This window comes from Coenobita brevimanus, chromosome 97 (assembly GCF_032717465.1).
Source record: "Coenobita brevimanus isolate Jiangsu-jjx chromosome 97, ASM3271746v2, whole genome shotgun sequence".
NCBI classification, from domain to species: Eukaryota; Metazoa; Arthropoda; class Malacostraca; order Decapoda; family Coenobitidae; genus Coenobita; species Coenobita brevimanus.
Window position 1 is genome coordinate 37,410,180 of NC_137050.1, and position 22,466 is coordinate 37,432,645.

At 42.5% G+C, this 22,466-nt stretch overlaps 1 protein-coding gene across 1 annotated transcript in view; it reads left to right on the forward strand.

Annotated features, from left to right (window-relative positions):
• LOC145413655 (uncharacterized) overlaps nt 1-22,466 on the forward strand; it is a 334,504-nt gene that overhangs the window by 268,896 nt on the left and 43,142 nt on the right. The gene's annotated exons all lie outside the window — the stretch shown is intronic.

The window sequence follows — 22,466 nt, forward strand, 5'->3', positions numbered from 1 at the left end:
GCTGCCATCACAACAACAGACACCATACCTTCAAACAAACAACAAGCAAACATTCTCATCAATCACTTTTCACATGTCAGTCATCTAAACTCTCATCACGATGACTGACGTATCATCCGACGTAAGGGATAATTCCCCACAGACCCAGACTTCGCACCTCTCGCTTACAACCTGACAAAGCACATCATCAGCAACCTTAAGCACTCATCTGCATGTGGACCAGACAACATAAGCAATATACACCTTAAACATCTTGGACCACAAAGCATACAAGCACTCACCAACATATCAAACTACAGCTACTCACACAACATTATACCCAACATCTGGAGGCATGGCGTTATCATCACTATCCCTAAACCCAACAAAGACCCCACTTTACCCTTATCACACTGTCTCATCACACATGCACAAACATGCACCCTGACCGCCTTGGAGAGAGTTCCAACATACTTGACCTCTTCCCCACAACTAATCCTTCTGCTTACTCTGTTAATCTTTTCTCTCCTTTGGGCTCCTCCGATCACAACCTTATTACCTTAACCTGTCCTATCACTCCAGTACGGGCTGTGGACCCTCCAGGGAAACGTCGTCTGTGGCATTTTGGAGCCACGGACTGGGAGGCCTTCAGGCAGTACTTCTTTGATTTTCCCTGGAATGATTATTTCTTCCATGGCCGGGAGCCATCTGAGTGTGCCTTGCGCATTGCGGAGGTTATTCTCTTGGGCATGGAAGCATACATTCCTTTCTCATATCCTTTGACTAACGCAAGAAAGCCTTGGTTTTAATCACGCTTGTTCTAATGCTGTCCGCAAGAAGGAGAGGGCCTACAAAAGGTACCGGAGCCAACCTACCCCTGAATCACATCATCTTTACGTTTCTGCCCGGAATCGTGCTACGTCTGTTCTTCGCTCTACTAAAAATAATTTCATCCATACTAAATGCTCTCAACTCTCCAACTCGAATTCTTCCCGCTCCTTCTGGCACCTTGCCAAAAACCTATCTAACAACTTTACTTCATCATCCTTCCTTCCTCTTTTCTACTCTGATGGTTCTGTAGCTATTTCTTCTACTGATAAAGCAGATCTCTTCACACAGACTTTCTCCTCCAATTCCACCTTAGACGATTCCGGTGCTGTTCCTCCATCACTTCCCCCCTCTGACTTCCTCATGGCTGACATTAAAATTTCTTCAGTTGATGTATTTTCTGCCATCACTGGCCTCAGTACTAACAAGGCACATGGGCCTGATGGGGTCCCTCCTGTAGTTCTCAAGAACTGTGCTTCTGTGCTTACACCCTGCCTAGGCAAACTCTTTCGCCTTTGTCTGTCAACTTGTACCTTTCTTTCTTGCTGGAAGTTTGCTCTCATTCAGCCAGTCCCAAAGAAGGGTGACCACTCCCAACCCTCCAACTATCGTCCAATTGCTTTAACGTCCTGTATTTCAAAAGTTTTCGAGTCAATTCTCAATAGAAAAATTTTAAGGCATCTTTCCTATCACAACCTTCTTTCCGATCGTCAGTATGGGTTCCGTCAGGGACGCTCCACTGGCGATCTTCTCACCTACCTTTCAGACTCCTGGTCATCCTCCTTTCGGGACTTTGGCAAAAGCTTTGCCATTGCACTTGACATCTCAAAGGCTTTCGATCGAGTCTGGCATAAATCTTTAATTTCCAAACTGCCCTCCTACGGTTTCTATCCTTCTATCTGTGCCTTCATCGCTAGCTTCCTTTCTGGTCGTTCTATAGCCGCTGTTGTAGACGGCCATCGTTCTTCTCCTAGATCTATGAACAGTTGTGTTCCTCAGGGCTCTGTCCTATCACCAACTCTCTTCCTTTTATTCATCAATGATCTTCTAAGCTGTACATCTAACCCTATCCACTCATACGCTGATGACTCCACCCTTCACCTTTCCATTCGGTTCCCGCAACGCCCATCTCAACAGTTACTTCAACAAACAAGGGATGAGGCTATGGCACACCTAATGTCTGACTTGGCTTGTATCTCTGACTGGGGTAAAAATAATATGGTTGTTTTTAATGCATCTAAGACTCAGTTCTTATACCTACCAACCCGACAAAATCTTCCACAGGTATACCCACTAATGTTTAATAATATTCAGCTTAATCCTGCATCATCCTTGAACATCCTTGGGGTTTCATTTACTCGGGACTTATCTTGGAGAGATCATATTACATCTCTTGTAAAATCTGCTTCCAAGAGATTGGGTGTGCTAAGCCGACTCTGCTCTTTCTTTACCCCTGCACAATTGTTGACTCTATACAGGGGTTTTATCCGCCCCTGTGTGGAGTACAACTCTCATGTGTGGGGAGGCTCCCCACATACAGCTCTTCTCAATAGGGTGGAGTCAAAGGCTTTTCGTCTCATTAACTCTCCTCCTCTTACTGACTCCCTTCAACCTCTGTCTCTTCGCCGCACTGTTGCATCTTTATCTCTTTTCTATCGCTACTGTAATGGTCACTGCTCCTCTGAACTGTCTGCTTGCATTCCTCCACCTCTACGACCGGCGCGTAGCACCCTTCTGGCAGCAAACTCTCATCCCATTTCTGTCCAACTCTCTAATGCAAGAGTTAACCGTTACTCTCAGTCTTTCATTTATACAACAGGTCAGCTCTGGAACTGTCTTCCTCTGTCTGTATTTCCTGCTGCCTATGATCTCCAGTCTTTCAAACGCAGTGTGTCCAGGCATCTCAAAATGATCGGATCTTGAATTTGGCTCTCTATTGTATTATGTTTTTCTCTTGGAGGGAACTGTTTCTCCGGGCTCATGGCCTTTGGTTCCTTCTTCCTCGCATAAAAAAATAAATAAATAAATAACACAAAAAGATGGCTTGCAAACTACTTAGCAGGCAGGTGTGCACATGTAGCATTTGCCAGTCAGTCTTCGAACATTAGAAACTTCACAAATGGCATCCTGCAAGGATCTATTTTGTCCCCTGCACTCTTTAACCTATACATGCACGACATACCCACACCCCACACACCACAGATACACATACCTTCCTGTGCAGACGACATAACACTTATATGTACACACCAAAACGCAAGCACAGCAGCACACATCCTCCAACCTTACTTCAACACACTACACGAATGGTTCACCACAAACAGGCTCAAAATAGCCCCAGCCAAATCCACAGTGACCCTTCTCACAAACTGTACAGCAGAACACAGTCACATCCCACACCTCACCATAAACAACACTCCCCTACCACACACACACACTCACACACACACACACACTCACACACACACACACACTCACACACACACACACACACACACACACACACACTCACACACACACACACACACTCACACACACACACACACACACACACACACACACACACACACACACACACACACACACACACACACACACACACACACACACACACACACACACACACACACACACACACACACAATCCTTGGTGTAACATACAATACATCAATGTCATTTAAACAACACATCACAAACATTAAAAATAAATTAACACCAAGACTCAATGCCTTGAGGTCACTTGCCCATACAACATTTGGACACAACAAAGAAACCACCACCACAGTATACAAATAATATATACGTTTAGTGATGAATTATGCAAGCCCTGCCTGTGCTCCTAACCTCACTGAAACACATTACAATACTCTACAGATCATACAGAACAAAGGCCCTAAAAATAATCACAAGCTGCACAGCTACCAAACCCCCGGACCACCTACATCAAGAAACCAAAGTCCTCAAAGTCAAGGATCACTTAGACATGAGAGGCACCCAAATTCTCGCTGCAGCCTCCACAAACCCACAACATCCACTACAGTACATGGCAGCACATCCACCCACACCAAGGAACATCAAAACAACACTCAGCACACGATATCATACACTAAGACTGTCATCTCTACCCCCTCGCCCGCCTCAGACCAGCTTCCAGAAGCATATCCATACTCAGGGCACTCGCCGCTCCATTCAGTCACTTAAAGACAACACACAGCTACATGCACGGCCTCCTGATATCCACCCTTCTGAATCCTATCTCCCTCGTGAGGACAGGGTCCACCTGGCCAGGCTGAGATGTGGGCATCATCCAGCCTTCTTAAGTTACCAGATGAGGCTGGATGACTCTGTCGCTGATACCTGTCGAAGATGCAACACAGCACCCCATACAATTAAGCACGTTATGGATGACTGCATTGCACACAATCCCCTATACACTCCATGAGATCGCTGTGGGAAAGCCTGGTCTCGGCCGTGCCCTTCCTTAGGGACTCGGGGCTGTACAGCCAGACGGCCTAGAGAGCAGCAACTACTACTACAACCGTCAATTGGCATACCCATCGGGAGATATAACTGACAGCTGGCATAACCATTAGGAGGCATAACCGAGAGTTGGCATAACCATCAGGAGCTATAACTGTCAGCTGGCTTAACCATCAGGAGGCATAACCGAAAGTTGGCACAACCATCAGGAGCTATAACCGTCAACTGGCATAACCATCAGGAGGCATAACCATCAGCTGGCATAACCAACCAGAGGCATAACCATCGAGAGGCATAAACATCAACTAATGTACTTGTCAACTGGCATTCCGGCTTCCGGCAAAACTGTTAGAACAACAGTAATCGTTTTTTTTTCTTTTCTTTTCAGCGAAACCTAATTCATAACAGATTTAGTCAGCATGAGAATAGGTCCAAATCAGAACATAGAAAGAGAAAAAACAGACCAAAAAGAATAGTATGTAAAAAAAAATAGAAATAAAAATGAAGTCGGCTGATAACACACCATTCGAGAGCAGGGGAGAAGGTAAAGAAAGAGAAGAAAAAGTAAATATAGAGGAGAGAGAGAGAGAGAGAGGTCAAGAAGTGAAAACATGGTTGAAATAAGGGGATATCACCCAACAGTAAAACTGATCAAAGAGGACGGAGTAGGAAAAAGTAAAAAAAAAATAGTAGAAAAGCATATATATATATATAGTTATTTATTTATTTATTTATATTTATAGTTATATTCATTTATTTATTTATTCATTTATTTATATAACTGAATATATATTGAGAGCAAGAAGCACGTAAAGAGACTACTGAAGAGGAGAAAGAAGGAGGTCAATGATGATCTAGGAAGAAAAATGAATGCGAACATCTCAGAAAACAGAAAGTTATTCTGGAAAAAGGTGCGGAAATGTAGAAGTGAAAGTGGAAAGAAATGTGATGGTGTGAAGGATGTATGTGGTAGATTATTAAACCATGGGGATGAAGTAAGGACCAGATGGAAAGAATATTTTGAAAGTCTGATGAATGGGAATAGAGGGAGAAGAGCTGCCGTAAACGTGATTGCTTCTGGGTGTATGCAGAGAAGGAATGCAATGCCAGGATACGCGACACTCGCACAGGTGAAGAGTGCTGTGAAGCGGCTGAAAAATGGGAAAGCAGCTGGGGTTGATGAGGTGTATGCTGTTCAGTGGAGAGAGTGGAATGAAGTGCTTGTTGGAGATATGTAAGAAGGCATGGATGAGTGAAACTGTGCCTGCAGAGTGGAAAAAGGCTGTGATTGTACCCCTGTACAAAAATAAAGGTGAGCGATGAGAATGCAAGAATTATCGTGGAATAAGTTTATTGAGTATGGTAGGGAAGGTATATGGAAGAGAGATATCAGAAGTCCCAGCGAGTGATGAACAGGGTGGCTTTAGGAGTGACAGAGGATGAGTGGATCAAATATTTGCAGTGAAACAGATAGCAGAGAAGGCTTGTGAGAAGGATCATAAGGTGTTTATGGCATTCATGGATCTGGAAAAAGCATACGACAAAGCGCACAGAGAAGGAGTGTGGAAAGTTCTGCGCATGTATAATGTAGAGGGTAAGTTGGTAGGTGCCGTCAAGTGCTTTTATGATGGTAGTGAAGCATCTGTAAGGGTTAATGGGCATCTAAGTGAATGGCTCACGATCGGTGTTGGCTTGTGACAAAGTTGTGTGATGTCCCCATGGTTGTTCAATATATATGGATGGGGTGATGAAAGAAGTAAGAACGAGTAATGGAGAGAGGGATGGCGTTGGTAATGAATGGTGATGGATGGAATATCTCAAATTTGTTGTATGCTGATGCAATACTGCTTGCAAGTATCAGATAAGAACTTGGTCGGCAGGTGCAGATTTTTGCTGATGTCTGTGAGCGTCATGCCTTGAGAGTAAGTGTAGAAAAGAGTAAAGTGATGGTTATTGATAAAGAAGGTGACTCCCTGTTACAGTGAATGGAGAGAGACTGGAACTGATGAGAGAGTTCAAATACATGGGTACAGTGATACAAAAGGGAGTAAAACGTGCAAAAAAAAGTTGAAAGTAGAGTGACACAAGGAAGAAAAGTAGCTAGTGCAATGAAGGCCTTGATAAGAAACAAAGGCTTGAGTGTTGCAGCTGCACGAGGCTTACATGAGGGAGTGTTAGTGCCAACTTGAATATATGGATATGAGACTATGGTGTGGCATGAAAATGAAAAGTCAAGAGTAAGGGCAGTGGAGATGGGACTGCTGAGGAATGTATGTGGAGTACAGATAGTGGATAGGATGCGAAATAATGTGATTCGTGAAAGATGTGGAGTGAGGAAGTCGGTGGACACCAGAATCGAAGAGAGTGTACTGAGATGGTATGGTCGTGTGGAGAGAATGGTGGAAAAAGTATATCTGAGCCAATTTGAAGGAGGGAGGAGGCGAGGTAGGCCAAGGAGACGGTGGAGAGATATGGTGGATGAGTGTGTGAGGAAGAGAGGTTTGGAAGTCGGTGAGGCTAGGGAACTGACAAGAGATCGAGCTGGCTGGATGAATGTTGTGAGAAGAAGTGCATGATCAGGGATTTGGCACCCCTTTTTTAACGCGGCAGAGTCCGGATTGACTCAATCGGATACGTTTATGTGAAGCTACAGAACGTGATGAATGTTTTTGGCGTATCCGATAGAGTCAGGATTCTGGGGGCTTGAATGATGATTGAATGGAAGCGTGGCACATTGGCTTGGGCAAATTTGGACTGTCTGGACATTGCTACTCCTCACCCTGCCCTAGGGTGGGAAGGGAGGTCTGGATGATGATGATATATATATATATATATATATATATATATATATATATATATAGATAGATAGATAGAGAGATAGATAGATAGATAGATAGATAGATAGATAGATAGATAGATTGTGTGTGTGTGTGTGTGTGTGTGTGTGTGTGTGTGTGTGTGTGTGTGTGTGTGTGTGTGTGTGTGTGTGTGTGTGTGTGTGTGTGTGTGTGCTGTTAGCGTGCACATTTAAGATTTTAATATGATATTTTCGTTGTCTTGCATGACTATGAAAACGATATTCTTGTGTGTTTCGTAACAGTTTATTGATTTCTGTTTATATTTAACATGATATAATGTTGGGTCACAGTGAGGGAGCTTGAAATTTTGGATTATGTAAAAGTTTCAATAATTTTTCTATTTTTTTAATTGTAAATATTCGCTTTTGTCGTACAGTCTGTGTTACCTGACTCACAAGTTTGTTGTAGCCTTTTTCCTGTGCCGCTGAAGAACACTCATTCATTTACTTAGTTACTCATTCACTTGCCTACTCTCACACACACACACACACACACACACACACACACACACACACATGAAAAACTGTCATATTGGTGAAAATCAGGCAGTTCACTTATTCAGATTATTTAAGAAATAATAACTGCAAGGACAGGAATGTAATAAATTTTGATATAAAGCATCCATCTGCCATCCAGTCATTAATTGCCCCGTTACGAGCACATGGGCATGGAGATAGTTTAGTCGCTTCAGGCACTTGAGGGAGAATTACTAGTCGGTCTTTATTGGAATGGCGTTCTGTAAGCAACATTCTCCAACTACTCCCACGATTAAATCCATAATGGACCACATACAGTTAGAGCACCTTCATCCACTGGAACAAAAATGAATATAAGTTTCAGTATGATTTACCGTAAAGGGCTTCTGCGTGGGTTGGGGGGGGGGGAGTGAGTGATAATTGGCAGGTGGCGTACACCGGTGGTAAGAGGAGCTAATGTGGAATGCATAACACGCAAATAACCAAATAATTTCCAAGGAGGTTAATCTTTAACTCCTTGAAGAAAATGAATTAGATTTTGTTTTATTCCTACTATTTCGGTATTAATTTCACCTTAGGATAATTACATATTGGACGTATTAATAAAGGTTACATCCAGCTTACTCGATTCGTAAAGACTGTCCAAATAGGAATAATATTGTCCGAAGGTCTATCTATATATCTAGGCTGCTTCCCCCAAAGAAAGGGAGGTAGCCGAGACAGGACGGCACAGTCCCAATTTACCCATCAACACAAATACATTCATTCGCATCTTACCTCCAACAGGAGAAGGGACAGATCCTCACTGCACCACACCGCACGAGGGTCAACTGCACAGTGCAATCAGTGACAACCGCAGCGAGGTCCGACAATAGAGCTGGTTTACCCCTGCCACATCATAATGGACCCATCCCCTTACCCACACCTGACCTGATTAGCTGATATCAGACCAAATGCGCGAGAATATTCCCTCAGGGCTGCGTCATCGCTTATTCATTCACAATTTCTCTACAATAATTTCTATCACGCATCGCCACTATTACTCGCTTAACAGATATCCCTCTCGCATACAATGCTCTCTTCACACTGTCCATCCATCCTATTCATGGTCTTCCTCTCAGCCTTACACCTCTATCATCCGATCAGGTTACCTTTTTCACGAATCACTAATCATCCATTCTCTCCATATTCCCAAACCATCACAACACCCTCTTCTCAACTCGATCAGCCATCTCCCGCACAACTCCAGTACCCCTTCGCACTTCATCATTTCTCACTCGTTCCATACACGTCACTCCACACATACTCCTCAGACATCTCATCTCCATAACATTCAAACTTTTCCTCTCTGCTGCACCCATATTCCATGTTTCAGCCCCATGTAACGCAGTGAGCACCACAACACCCTTTTACAGTACAGCCTTCTCCATATATCCATTCTAAGCAAACGACATTTTTTTGTTTTGTGTTCGACTCTGGGCATAGGCTTCACAGCCTGCTATCAAGGCCCAACAGTCCTCCTACATACCATACCTAAGCATTTTTTTCATTCCTCCCAGCACCTTTCCTACTTCATACGTTCTAAACTTCACTTGTGCATCTATTCTTCCGCCCACAGCAACATGTGACCCTAAATACTTAAAACACTCTACCTCCTCAGGCAACTCACCATTCAAAACTATATTCATCCTCCTACCATCTACCAACCTCGTACACTTCATCACTTTACTCTCATTCTCATTTACTCTCAATTTCTTCCTTTCACACACCTTTCCAAACTCCTCAACCAACATTTTTTTTTATGAGAGGAAGAAGGAACCAAAGGCTGAGAACGCAGAACGTTCATTCTAAGAAAAAAAAAAAAAACAATACAAAAGAGAGCCAAATTCAAGATCCATTGATTTTGAGATGCCTGGACATACTTCATTTGAAAGACTGGAGATCACAGGACATAGGAAATACAGACAGAGGGAGACAGTTCCAGAGTTTACCTGTTGCATAAATGAAGGCCTGGGAGTAACGGTTAACTCTAGTATTAGAGAGTTAGACAGAAAAGGGATGAGAGTTTGTTGCTAGACGGGTGCTACGCGCCCGTCGTAGAGGTGGAGGGATGCAAGCAGATAGTTCAGAGGAGCAGTGACCATTGAAATTGAGATAGAAAAGAGATAAAACAGCAGCCGTGCAACGAAGAGACAGAGGTTGAAGGGAGCCAGTAAGAGGAGGAGAATTGATGAGACGAACAGCCTTTGACTCCACCCTATTGAGAAGAGCTGTATGTGGGGAGCCTTCCCATACATGAGAGTTGTACTCTAAACAGGGGAGAATAAAACCCATGTATAAAGTCAACAACTGTGCAGGGGTAAAGAAGGCACGGAGTCGGCTTAGCACACCTAATCTCTTAGAAGCAGAATTTACAAGAGATGCAATATGCTCTTTCCAAAGTAAGTCCCGTGCGAATGAAACCCCAAGCATGCTCAAGGATGATGCAGGATTGAGCTGCATATTATTAAACATTAGTGGGTACTCCCGTGGAAGATTTTGACGGATTGGTAGGTGTAAAAATTGAGTCTTTGATGCATTAAAAACAAGAGGATTATTTTTACCCCAGTCAGAGATTCGAGCCAAGCCTCATCCCTTGTTTGTTGAAGTAACTGCTGAGATGGATGTTGCGGAAACCAAATGGAAAGGTGAAGAGTGGAATCTTCAGTGTACGAGTGGATAGGATTAGATGTACAGGTTAGATCACTGATGAATAAAAGGAAAAAAGTTGTGATAGGACAGAGTCCTGAGGAACACCACTGTTGATAGATCTAGGAGAAGAACGATGGCCGTCTACAACAGCAGCTATAGAACGATCAGAAAGGAAGCAATAGATTAAGGCACAGATAGAGGGATAGAGACCGTAGAGCGCAGTTTGCAAATTAAAGATTTCGAAAGCCTTTGAGATGTCAAGTGCAATGGCAAAGCTTTCGCCAAAGTCCCGAAAGGAGGATGACCAGGAGTCTGTAAGGTAGGTCCTTCTTTGGGACTGGCTGAATGACAGCAAACTTCCAGTTAGAAGGAAAGGTACAAGCTGAAAGACAAAAGCGAAAGAGTTTACCTAGGCATGTAAGCACAGACGCACAGTTCTTGAGGACAACAGGAGGGACTCCATCAGGCCCATATGCCTTGTTGTATTGAGGCTATGATACATCAGTTGAAGAAATTTTAATGTCGGCCATGAGGAAGTCAGAGGGGGGAAGTGATGGAGGAACAGCACCAGAATCGTCTAAGGTGGAATTGGAGGAGAAAGTCTGAGCGAAGAGATCTGCTTTATCAGTAAAATAAATAGCTTCAGAGCCATCAGTGTAGAAAAGAGGAGGGAAGGATGGTGAGGTAAAGTTGTTAGAAAGGTTTTTGGCACGGTGCCAGGAGTGGGAAGAATTCGAGTTGGAGAGTTGAGAGCAATTAGAACTGATGAAATTATTTTCAGCAAAACAAAGAACAGACTTAGCACAATTCTGGGCAGAAACATGAAAAAAATGTGATTCAAGGGTGGGTTGGCTCCGATACCTTTTATAGGCCCTTTCAGTGTTGCAGACAGTATAAGAACAACGTGATTAAACCAAGGCTTTCTTGCATTAGTCAAAGGATATGAGAAAGGAATGTATGCTTCCATGCCCGAGAGAATAACCTCCTTAATGCGCAAGGTACACTCAGATGACTTCCGGCCATGGAAGCAATAATCATTCCAGGGAAAATCAAAGGAGTACTGCCTAAGGGCCTCCCAATCTGGAGCTCCAAAGTGTCAAAATCGACGTTTCTTTGCAGGGTCCACAAGCCATACCGGAGCGATAGGACAGGTTAAGGTAACAAGGTTATGATTGGAGGAGTCCAACGGAGAGGAAAGATTAACAGTGTAAGCAGAAGGATTAGTTGTAAGGAAGAGGTCAAGTATGTTGGAGCTCTCTCCAAGACAGTCAGGGATACAGGTAGGGTGCTGTACAAGCTGTTCTAGGCCATTAAGGATAGCAAAGATGTAAACTTGTTCACCAGGTGGATCAGTGAAAGGATAGGAAAGCCAATGGTGATGGTGAACATTGAAATCTCCTAGAATGGAGATTTCAGAGAAAGGAGAAATGGACAGAATGTGTTCCATTGTAGAAGTAAGATGGTTGAAGAATTTTTGATAGTAGGATTTGGAGATAAGTAAACAGCGCAGAAATATTTCGTCAGAGAATGACAAGAGAGCCGAATTCAGAGAGTAGAGAATTCAGAAGAATTAAGTTCAGGAACAGGAGAACAAGATAGGTCGTTGCATAGATATACACAACATCCACCTTTGGCTTTGAAATGAGTATAGAGAAAGTAGGAAGATACAGAAAAGGATTTGCTGTCTCTTGCCTCAAACAGCTGAATCTCACTAAGGAAAAGAAGGTGAGGTTTAGAGGAGGAGAAATGGTGTTCGACAGAAAGTTAGAGGAAAGGCCGTGAATGTTGCAGAAATGAAGAAGAACTGAGTCAGACAGTGGATCCAGGCAGCTCAAAGAGTCGTCACCGGGAGAGGGTCGGATGGTAGGGCATTTAAACCCCCCCCCCTCCTGGAGACTCCGAGGCATTGTTGTAGTGCGCCATTTTTCTTTATTTTTTTTAATTTTGAAAAGAAAGTATAGTGTGTACGGTGCATGTACTTTGGTGTTGATAGTCTCAATCTCTCCTCTGAATCAACCACCAGTGCAGTATCATCCACAGACAGCAGCTGATTCAGATTCCACTCTCTACCATCAGCATTCACTAGACTCAAACTTCCACCTAACACTCTTGCATTCACCTCCCTTACAACACCATCCACATAAATATTAAACAACGAAGGCGACATCACACATCCCTGCCATAGCCTCATTCTCATAAGAAACCAATCACTCACAGTATTTCACACTCTAACGCACTCTTTACTATTTACATAAAAACTTTTAGCTCTTTTTAACAACATACCATCAGGTCGATACAATCTTAAAACAGTCCATAAAACCTCCCTATCAGTTCTATCATACACTTTCTCTAAATCCATGAACTTCCAAAATACATCCTTACCTTTCGCTAAATACCTTTCACACCTGTCTCACAGCAAACACATGATCCATGCATCCCCTCCCTCTCCTGAAGTCACACTGCTCATCACAGTCATTCCCTCTGCACCCTCTCTAACTCTCCTAGCACTCTACCATGCACCTTACCTACAACACTCAACAGACTAATACCCCCAAAACTACTACATTCATACTTATCACCCTTACCTTTATACAAAGAGACCACATAGGTACATGCCCAGTCAATTGGCACCATAGCTCTGATAAAACACACATTCAGCAATCTTACAAACCAGTCAACAATAGTAGCTCCACCACCCTTCAGGCATTCCACAGCACACCCATCCATACCTGCGGTTTTCCCTGTTTTCATCTCCTTTACTGCCTCCTGCACTTCCTCCATCGTGATCAAAGAATCATTCAACTCACTCAACACATTTATTCCTTGCACCCTGTCATCTACCACAATCTCAGCCTCTCTTTCCTCCTCTATAATTTAACAATCTTTCAAAATACTCTGTCCATCTCTTCCTTACTGCATCCATCTCAGTTAACATCCTTCCATCATCTGCTTATATTTGCTCTTCCTTCCCAGATTCTCCCTTTCACACCATTTTCACCTCCTTCCAAAACATTTTCTTATTCTGTTAAAAATTCTCAGTCAACTGCCTACCCCACTTCTCATCTGCTGCCATATTAGCATCACACACAGCTCTCGCCCCATTCCTCTTTTCCTTATACCTGTCATATGACACCTCATCCTTCCTCTGCAGCCACACTTCATATCCACGTCTCTTCCCAGCCACAGCCATACTTACTTCCTCGCACCACCATTGACTTCCCTTTCTTACACAACCACCCTCTCGTCTCACACCACACACCTCATCCACATGCCCCACCACAGCACTCCGAAACAACTGTCATTCCTCCTCCATACTGTCATTCTCCTGATCTTTCACTGCTTTTCATTCATCTTTCAACTTCTCCTGATACCCTATCATTATCTCTCTCTTATTCAACTCACTCACTTTCAAAACCTTCCTGCCACATCTAACTCTCCTAGCTCTCACCCGTCTCTTACGTACTCTCAGCTTTCCCTCCACCAGGTAGTGGTCAGACATACCTCCACCCTCCCCTCTAAAAACTCTCACATCCAACAATTTTCCTATTACATTCCTGGACACAACCACATAGTCCATCAATGCTCTGTTAACAACCGTCCTGTCTCACCAATGGATAGTTATAAATATCTTTATTCTCAAGGAATTTATTTCCAATCACCATCTCTCGCTCAACACACATCTCTATCATTCGTTCCCCATTTTCATTTCTTCCAGGCACACCATGTATACCAACTACACCTTCAACTACTACATTTCTCACTCTAGCATTCAGATTTCCCATCATTAGCACATTCACATTCGCTCCAAAACTCTGCAGACACTCATCAACATCATTCCAGAAAGATTCCCTCTCTTCTGCATCCCTTTTGCAACCAGGCCCATATCCACTCACAAATACCCACAACTCACGTTCAAATTTCGCTTTCACCCACATCAGTCTCGATCACACCTTCCATCCAGTCACACACTGCTGCACTTCTGGGCTTACTAACAAAGTCACACCTTCTCTGGCCCTTCCCCTACCAACACCTGACGATCTTCCATTCACACTTCCAAACTGAGACGCACCTTTCCCTTTCATCTTTGTTTCATTCAAAGCTATCACATCCAACTTTCCTCTCACAAACATTCTTGCAATCCCCACCCTTCTAGCCTCAATTGTACTACATCCACGCACATTCATAGCCCCAATCTTCAGGGTACAGGGCTAACTCAATCCCTCATCCCTTTCTATTCCCTGTTTCATTGTAGAAACTAAAAAACAGAGGAGGGGGTCCCTAGTTCCCTCGCCCCTCCCCTTTTAGTCACCTTTTACGACAAGCATGGAATACGGTGGCAGCAGAGTAGTAGTACCACTCCATAGTGCGGCCAAAATGTGTACCCTCCCGCCACTGGGGTGGACACAATTTGAAGATAGCAAGAATAAACTAAAATCATGGATTATCATAATGAAGTATTTAATGCTAGATCTGGATACAGTTATAGCCTGCTGTGCGTAAGTTGTAGTCCTGGCAGTAGAAAAGCAATAGCAAAAAGATCATAATCAAGCATTGCTTTCTTTACGGAGCCTAAAGACGTGGGAAAGAATGTCGCTTTGTGCAAGGATTTTTTGTGTGCATCTATCCGAGTGGGTGCCCCCAAAAAACCCTTTCAGTAATACCTATAAAAGAAGGGGGGAAAGTCCTGGGTCTCCTGACGGACGTATCAGTCGTCTTTGAAGAAGAAACTTCTCATTCTATTCTGTTTCTAGATCTGAATGTACCAGTAGTAAATATGTGCAGAGTTAGCCAGCAAACATGACTGTCAGCTTATTCTTGTTGACAGGAGACTTTGTTGCATTTCATCCATATTAACTTTTTTGCCTGTTATACATTTAAATTCTCTGGTATCATGGCTACGGCTTTTGAATATCTATTTTGTTTGTATCAGTATCCATATTTAAATGGAACAGGCAACAGGCAGTATGACGTGCCTTGGAAGAGATACTACCAAACTTTGGAAGCCATCGAAAATACGAAGGTGTAAAATATGAAATGAAAACATTGTAGACGCTCGCTCGCCTGATTATACAGTCCATGACACAGAAGTTGCACTGGTGTTGAAGGTTGTGGTTGGAGGTGGGGGTATAGACAGTAGTGTGTGCAGAGCCTGATGAACATAGTGGCACTACCACTACCACTGCTTGGGTCAAGACGCAGTCACTAGCACTACAGTTATATTATTGGAAATGTAGTGCACTACCGCTACTCAGACCGTTACAGATACTTTAAATGCATATACTGAATAGCTTATAAATATCATTTGTGCGGTAATTATATGCCGAAACTTCGAACTGATACTTATATCTGTATGTAAAAACATCCCAGAAGCAGGTACTGTACTGTATATGTTTTTCATTTACTAAAACTCATAATAAACATAGTCATCGTATATTAATTTCATTCACAGGCAATATATGGACATTGACATGTATTACCAGAGCAGTTTCTGCATTGCTAAATCAGCGTTGACCGGGTTGATTGTGTAATATATACCAGGAGACAAGTTTTTATTAATTAACTCCAGCTGTTAATAATGTTAACAGGCAATATGATGTAGTACCCCAAATACAAAAAGGAATATAAACACTACATCATCATCAACATCATCATCATCATCATCTGAACCTCCTTTCCCACCATAGGGCGGGGTTAGGAGTAGCAACGTCCAGACAGCCCAAGTTTGCTCATTTCAATGGGCCATGCTTCCATTCACTATCATTCAAGCCCACGGAATAGTGTCAATTCGAACGCTATCGCGTTAAAAAGGCGTGCCAAATGTCTGGTCATGCGCTTCTCCGAACAAAATTCATCCAGCCAGCTCTTATTTCTTGTCAGTCCCTTAGCTTCACCAACTTCCATACCTCTCCTGCTCACACATTCATCCACCATATCTCTCCACCTTCTTCTTGACCTGCCTCACCTCCTCCCTCCTTCAGAGTTGCTCAGGTATACCTTTTTCACCACTCTACAGTATTATCACCCATTCTCTCCATATGACCATACCATCTAAGTACACGCTCTTCGATTCTGGTGTCCACAGACTTCCTCACTCCGCATCTTTCACAAATCACACTATCCCGTATCCTATTCACTCTCCTTACTGGACATATATTCCTCAACAGTTCCATCTCCACTACTCTTACTCTTGACTTTTCATTTTCATGAACACTACAACTACTGTAATTCTCATTAGAAAATTTAAGGTTAAAACCAACCCATTTTACATCATTACCAAAAGAAAGTTTCATTACCAAATTCACCATTTTGGTTATGATTAACTCAAGATGGCAACCCTATCGATGATCCACTGGCGTCCGATTAGTATTTAACAAACGCGATTAAGAGTAGGCTAGCAGGTAGCAAGCAGCGTCTAGAAATGCCTCAGAAATGTAGAGCTGTTACTGTTTCGCTACTCATAATGAAACGTAGTGCACTACAGATACTCGCTAATAAAAAAAAAAAAAAATAAAAAATAAAATAATAATAATAGCACTGCTCCGTATCGTCACTACTTGTAGTGCCGCTACACTTAACAATGGATATGGGTATGGATTTTGGGAGTCGGGGATTGGGGTGGCTGTTGTGTGTGGGAGCTAGTTGGGATGGGGGTTGAACCGGATGCTGAGGATGGGAATTTGTTTGCTGGGATAGGGGCTGGGAGTTGGGTTGTATGCTTAAGGTGAGGGTTAGAAGAGCTGGTGCGTTGAAAGTTTGCTGTTGAGTTGAGGATGAAGGGTTGCAAGTGGGGAGGGGCGGAGTTGAATTCGGAGTTGAATGAGGGGTGGGTGGGAAGAGAAGGGATGGTGGAATTGTGGATCTAGGTTAGAAATGGAGAGCTGGTCTCTAGAGGTAGGGTATGGAAGCAGGCTGTTGGGAGTGGGACTAAAAGCGTTGAGGGCTGTCTGTTTGGGGGGTATAATCAGTCTGAGATGCCTGTGAAAGTTACGGCCTTGTGATCGTTTACTCTTGTCTACATTGTATCGTATATTGGCTCTGTTTTCTGCTCGCTTTCTAATCCTCTCATGGCCATGTTTTTTTTAGTACGGTATATATTCCAGTTAACGATATAGGATTTCAATCAGCTGTGTTAAAATTGACATCAGAAGCCCTTTCTTGTTCAGGGCAACTCTAGTATTCTACATAAAGTAACAATAGATAATCTAATTCAGCTAAGTTTGTCACCTGAGCTTGGGTGTTAATTTCTTGTAATTTACCTTTACCAGACGAGGTGTCTACACGCGGGAGCGCTGTACAGCCTAAGTGGGGCAACTGCGGCGTCCAACTGGGTGCCAAACCTCCTTCTATTTTCCTGCACCTCACCGTCGGAAGGACCCTGGTATGACCCCCATGTGGCAGACAGCGCGTCTGCCACATGGGGGCGTCGGATCTCTATACGGTGTATGTCTGTACTGTGCCTATGGAACGGCCCCACGGAAGCAATTGTCTGCTTGTGGTCGACGGGTCTGCTCGGTCAGACCCTACTTTTGACCCTGGGTGCCTGTATCAGTTTGAATTACCTCCTACTCAGCAGCGGCATTTTGCCTTACGACATACCACCGTCCTTCATGTACGTTCCAAGCGTATCCCTTCACTTTGTTCTTGGTCTTCCAGCCAGACCACTAGTAAACGTTCTGAAGACTCAGTTCTCTGTTGAGGTGGCTGTAGAGCAATGCTTCCTTATTTATTTATTTATTTATTTTTTCATATTTTACCTTGACTTTCTGTTCTATAATGTTTATATTTTTTTCAGTATTAATTCAACATTCACTCATTGGATATAGTACTACTCGCATTTTCAGGTTACTGTATGCTGAGTGACGAGCCAAATGTTTTCCTGTAATCCAGGACGGAAACTTTTCTTGTGCTAAGAGTGGTGACCATATGACCAGTTAATACACGCCTATAACCTATTTCCCCGGAGAAAAGATATTGCCGTTCGGCAACCCTCTTCCAAACTGTCCGATTTCATGCATTCTTTTTGTGAGTAAATAATATACAGTGATGTTTAAAACTGTCTAAAATATCAAACTTACAGAAAGCATGGGTGAAGCGTATAACATCATTACTTACAATGTGCGAGGCTGTAGGGAGCATATGCCTACTGCAGGTGAGGTCATGTGCTAGCATCGTTGAGTCAGTCAGGTTGACTCGCATTTTCCGCTGCAATCTGTCATCTGAGCAACTCCGTAACACCAACATAATTATTATCATGTGTCATCGTTTCATTCTAAGTAATTATTAAAAAATACTATAAAAGGTTATGTCTACTTACTCTTAATGTAATACCCAATAACATGATACTGGGAGACGTTTGTGTCATTATTTAATAAATCAGATGTTCGGTACTACTTTATTACCCGCATGACAACTGTCAGGCGGCCCATGAAATTTACATGTGTATGCTTAGCTTTTGTTTATTTCATCAGCTGACTGCTAACACGTATGTTACATATATATCAGTGTTTTAAAAAAGCTAAATATATTTTATTCTATTGTTTTTCAATTAAGGCTACTGTCTTTAACATCACTGTATATTATTTAGGTACTCTTAAGATAATGCACGAAATCGGACAATTTGGAAGAGGATTGCCGAACGGCAATTTCTCTTTTCCGATGAAACAGGCTATAGTGATCTAGTGGGCTATGTTGCTCCAACCGAATATGAGCAAAGTTACTGTCCAAGGCCTTACTGATAATATATCGGCATGTGGCTGGCAACTTTTGGTTCCGGGCTAATTAGGCTAGCTCTGGGCACCTACGCTCCTTATCAGGACAACTGGATGATGAATGGATTCAATATTTACATAAAGAGACTAAGTGACATACAACACAATATTCATGAACCTTATGCAGAATATATTGATGAAAGAAGTTGTGTCTGAGAAACTTCTAAGCTGTCGACTATACGGTCCTTAGTCTGCCAATAACATTCACTCTGTATAACCAAAACCACGTAAACTACTTACATTTACGGAACAACACAAATTTGTTCCCGGACTTCTTGCCCCCGCTCACAGACTGACCTTCGTCTTGCATGTCTGCTGGCACACAGAAGACACGGCACACACACAGGACATGACATACACACAGGATATATGACACACACACACACATACACACACACACACACACACACACACACACAGGACATATGCCAAATATTATACGTCACACACACACACACACATAGATAGATAGATACATACATACATACTGTAGATAGACAGATAGACGGATAGATATAGATAGATAGATAGATGGATAAATAGATAGATAGACAGATATTAGACACATTTCACACACACACACACACATACACACACACACACACACACACACACACACACACACACACACACACACACACACACAGGATATGACACATAGACATATGATCCTTATCAGACATGTCACACACACACACACACACACACACACACACACACACATATAGGATATGACACAGACATATGACCCATATCAGACATGTCACACACACACACACACACACACACACACACACAAGACATATTAGACATACGTCACACACACACACACACACACACACACACAAGACATATTAGACATACGTCACACACACACACACACACACACACACACAAGAAATATTATACATACCACACACACACACACACACACACACACACACAAGACATATTAGACATACGTCACACACACACACACACACACACACACACACACAAGACATATGACGCATATTAGACATAATTGTCATATATATATATATATATATATATATATATATATATATATATATATATATATATATATATATATATATATATATATATATATATATACTTCTTTATTCCCAAATTCATGTAAAGAAGCCAATATCCACCCAATTCCGAAGAAAGGAAGTTCCTCTGACCCCTCTGATTACAGACCAATAGCTGTCACATCTTCACTTGGCAAGGTATTTGAAACTTTCATTAATAAGCACATTGTTAAACATCTTGAATCCAGTAAATTAATTAGTGATAGACAGTATGTTTTTCGCCATGAAAGATCCACCATTGACATACTCAGTCTCCTGACTCGTACCATCCATCAATCAATTGATCTACATGGAGAAACTCATGCAGTAGCTCTTGATATTTCTAAAGCTTTCGACAGAGTATGACACCGTTCCTTGCTGTCCAAACTCCATTGCTATGGACTAACGTCTTTTGTTCCTTTGATTTCTTCATATATCAGGGACAGGAAAATAAGAGTAAAAGTAAATGATGTATATTCCAATTTTCACTCAACGCCGGCGTGCCGCATATGTTAGTTCTGGCGCCAACCCTATTCCTGGTTCATATTAATGATCTCTTATCCGTCACCCACAATCCCATCCACTCATACGCAGATTACTCAACACTACATAGTTCATTCACACTCAGATTCCCAGTTACAAAGTCTAATCTCTACCTCTCAACTCAGTACAGCCATCTCCATAAATCAAGACCCATCTACGATCAGTGAATGGGGACAAAACAACCTTGTCTCATTTAATGCTAGTAAAACTAAATATATACAGTTTACTAATAGACAGATATTGCCAGATTCGTACATTACCTTAGGTGCTACTAATATTCCCATCTCCAAAAGTATTGAAATTCTTGGCGTCTCACTTAACAATACCCTCAGCTGGACCACTCATGTTAGATCATTTGCTAAAACAACCTCAAAAAAACTTGGATTATTATACAGAGTCCGTAACTTCTTCGCTGATGAGCAGTTACCTATAATTTATAAGAGTCATGTGCGCTCTCTGCTTGAATATTGCTCACCCTTGTGGAATGGATGTGGAGAGGTTTCATTAAACCAACTAGACAAAATTCAGAACTAAGCCATTAGAGTTATTAACAACCCTGCCATTACAAATAGACTACCTCTCCTGCAAGTAAGAAGGAATGTTGCCTCCCTTGCATTATTCTATATATATTTTTATGGCAAACGCTCAGACGAAGTTGCATCCATGGTGCCACGTCTCCATGCCTTCCCTCGTGCTACACGGGCATCTGGTAGAGCTCATGACTGGAATGTTACTCATCCATATTGCAGAACTTCTGCCTATTAGAATTCTTTCATTCCCCGAACTGCATCTCTCTGGAACTCGCTTCCCCAGTGTTGTTTCCCTCCAAATTTCAACCCACAGCTGTTCAAGTCTAACTGTTACAGATATAATATGAACAGAGGACACCAGCAATCTGGTGTATGGATAATTTTTTTTTTATTCATTTGTTTTTCCTTCCTCCGTTCTGTTATTTACAAAAAATGCAACACACACACACACACACACACACACACACACACACACACACACACACACAGAATATATGACACATATTAGACATACTCCGGCACGCGACTCTGAGGATGTTATTATCATGCCCTGGCAACCTACCCCTCAACAGTGCGTCAGATTTCGTGTACAATATGAGACGCATGTGATTCGTGTATAGTATGTTCGTGTATAATAATATTCGTGTATAATATATTCGGGCATAATAATATGATTCGTGTATATGATACGAAATCGGCCGCACTTTGGAATGGTAGGTTGCCAGGGTACGATAATCACCAAGATCAAGGATAATCACAACCTCAGAGTCGTGCGCCGCGACTATAGCAGAGGGACCCGGCGTTGCTGGGCCAAAAGGGCGAACACCCTAATCCTATTGGTTCCAGTTCAATATTTCTTTCTGCTTAAGACAGACCATGTACAGTCATAATAAAAACTATCGTTACCCCCAGGAATGTTCGATTTCAAACGAATGTTACCTGGGCTATGTGGGCGGGTCCTTGCTGTTCGCCCCTCCCCTGTCTAATGTTGCCATATCACAATCCCATTACAATAATTGGAATAATGAGCAAGAATGAGCCACCTGGCGGGGAAATATATAGGACGTGTTTGCGTTACCCTGAGCACCCCACCGGGGATTAATACTGAAACTCGGCAGGTTTATTATTTTCCTACTGTTCAACATTTATTATCTATAGAATACAACAAGTAAATTATTTTGAATGGTATTAAATCTATAGGCATCGACTGTGTGTGTGTGTGTGTGTGTGTGTGTGTGTG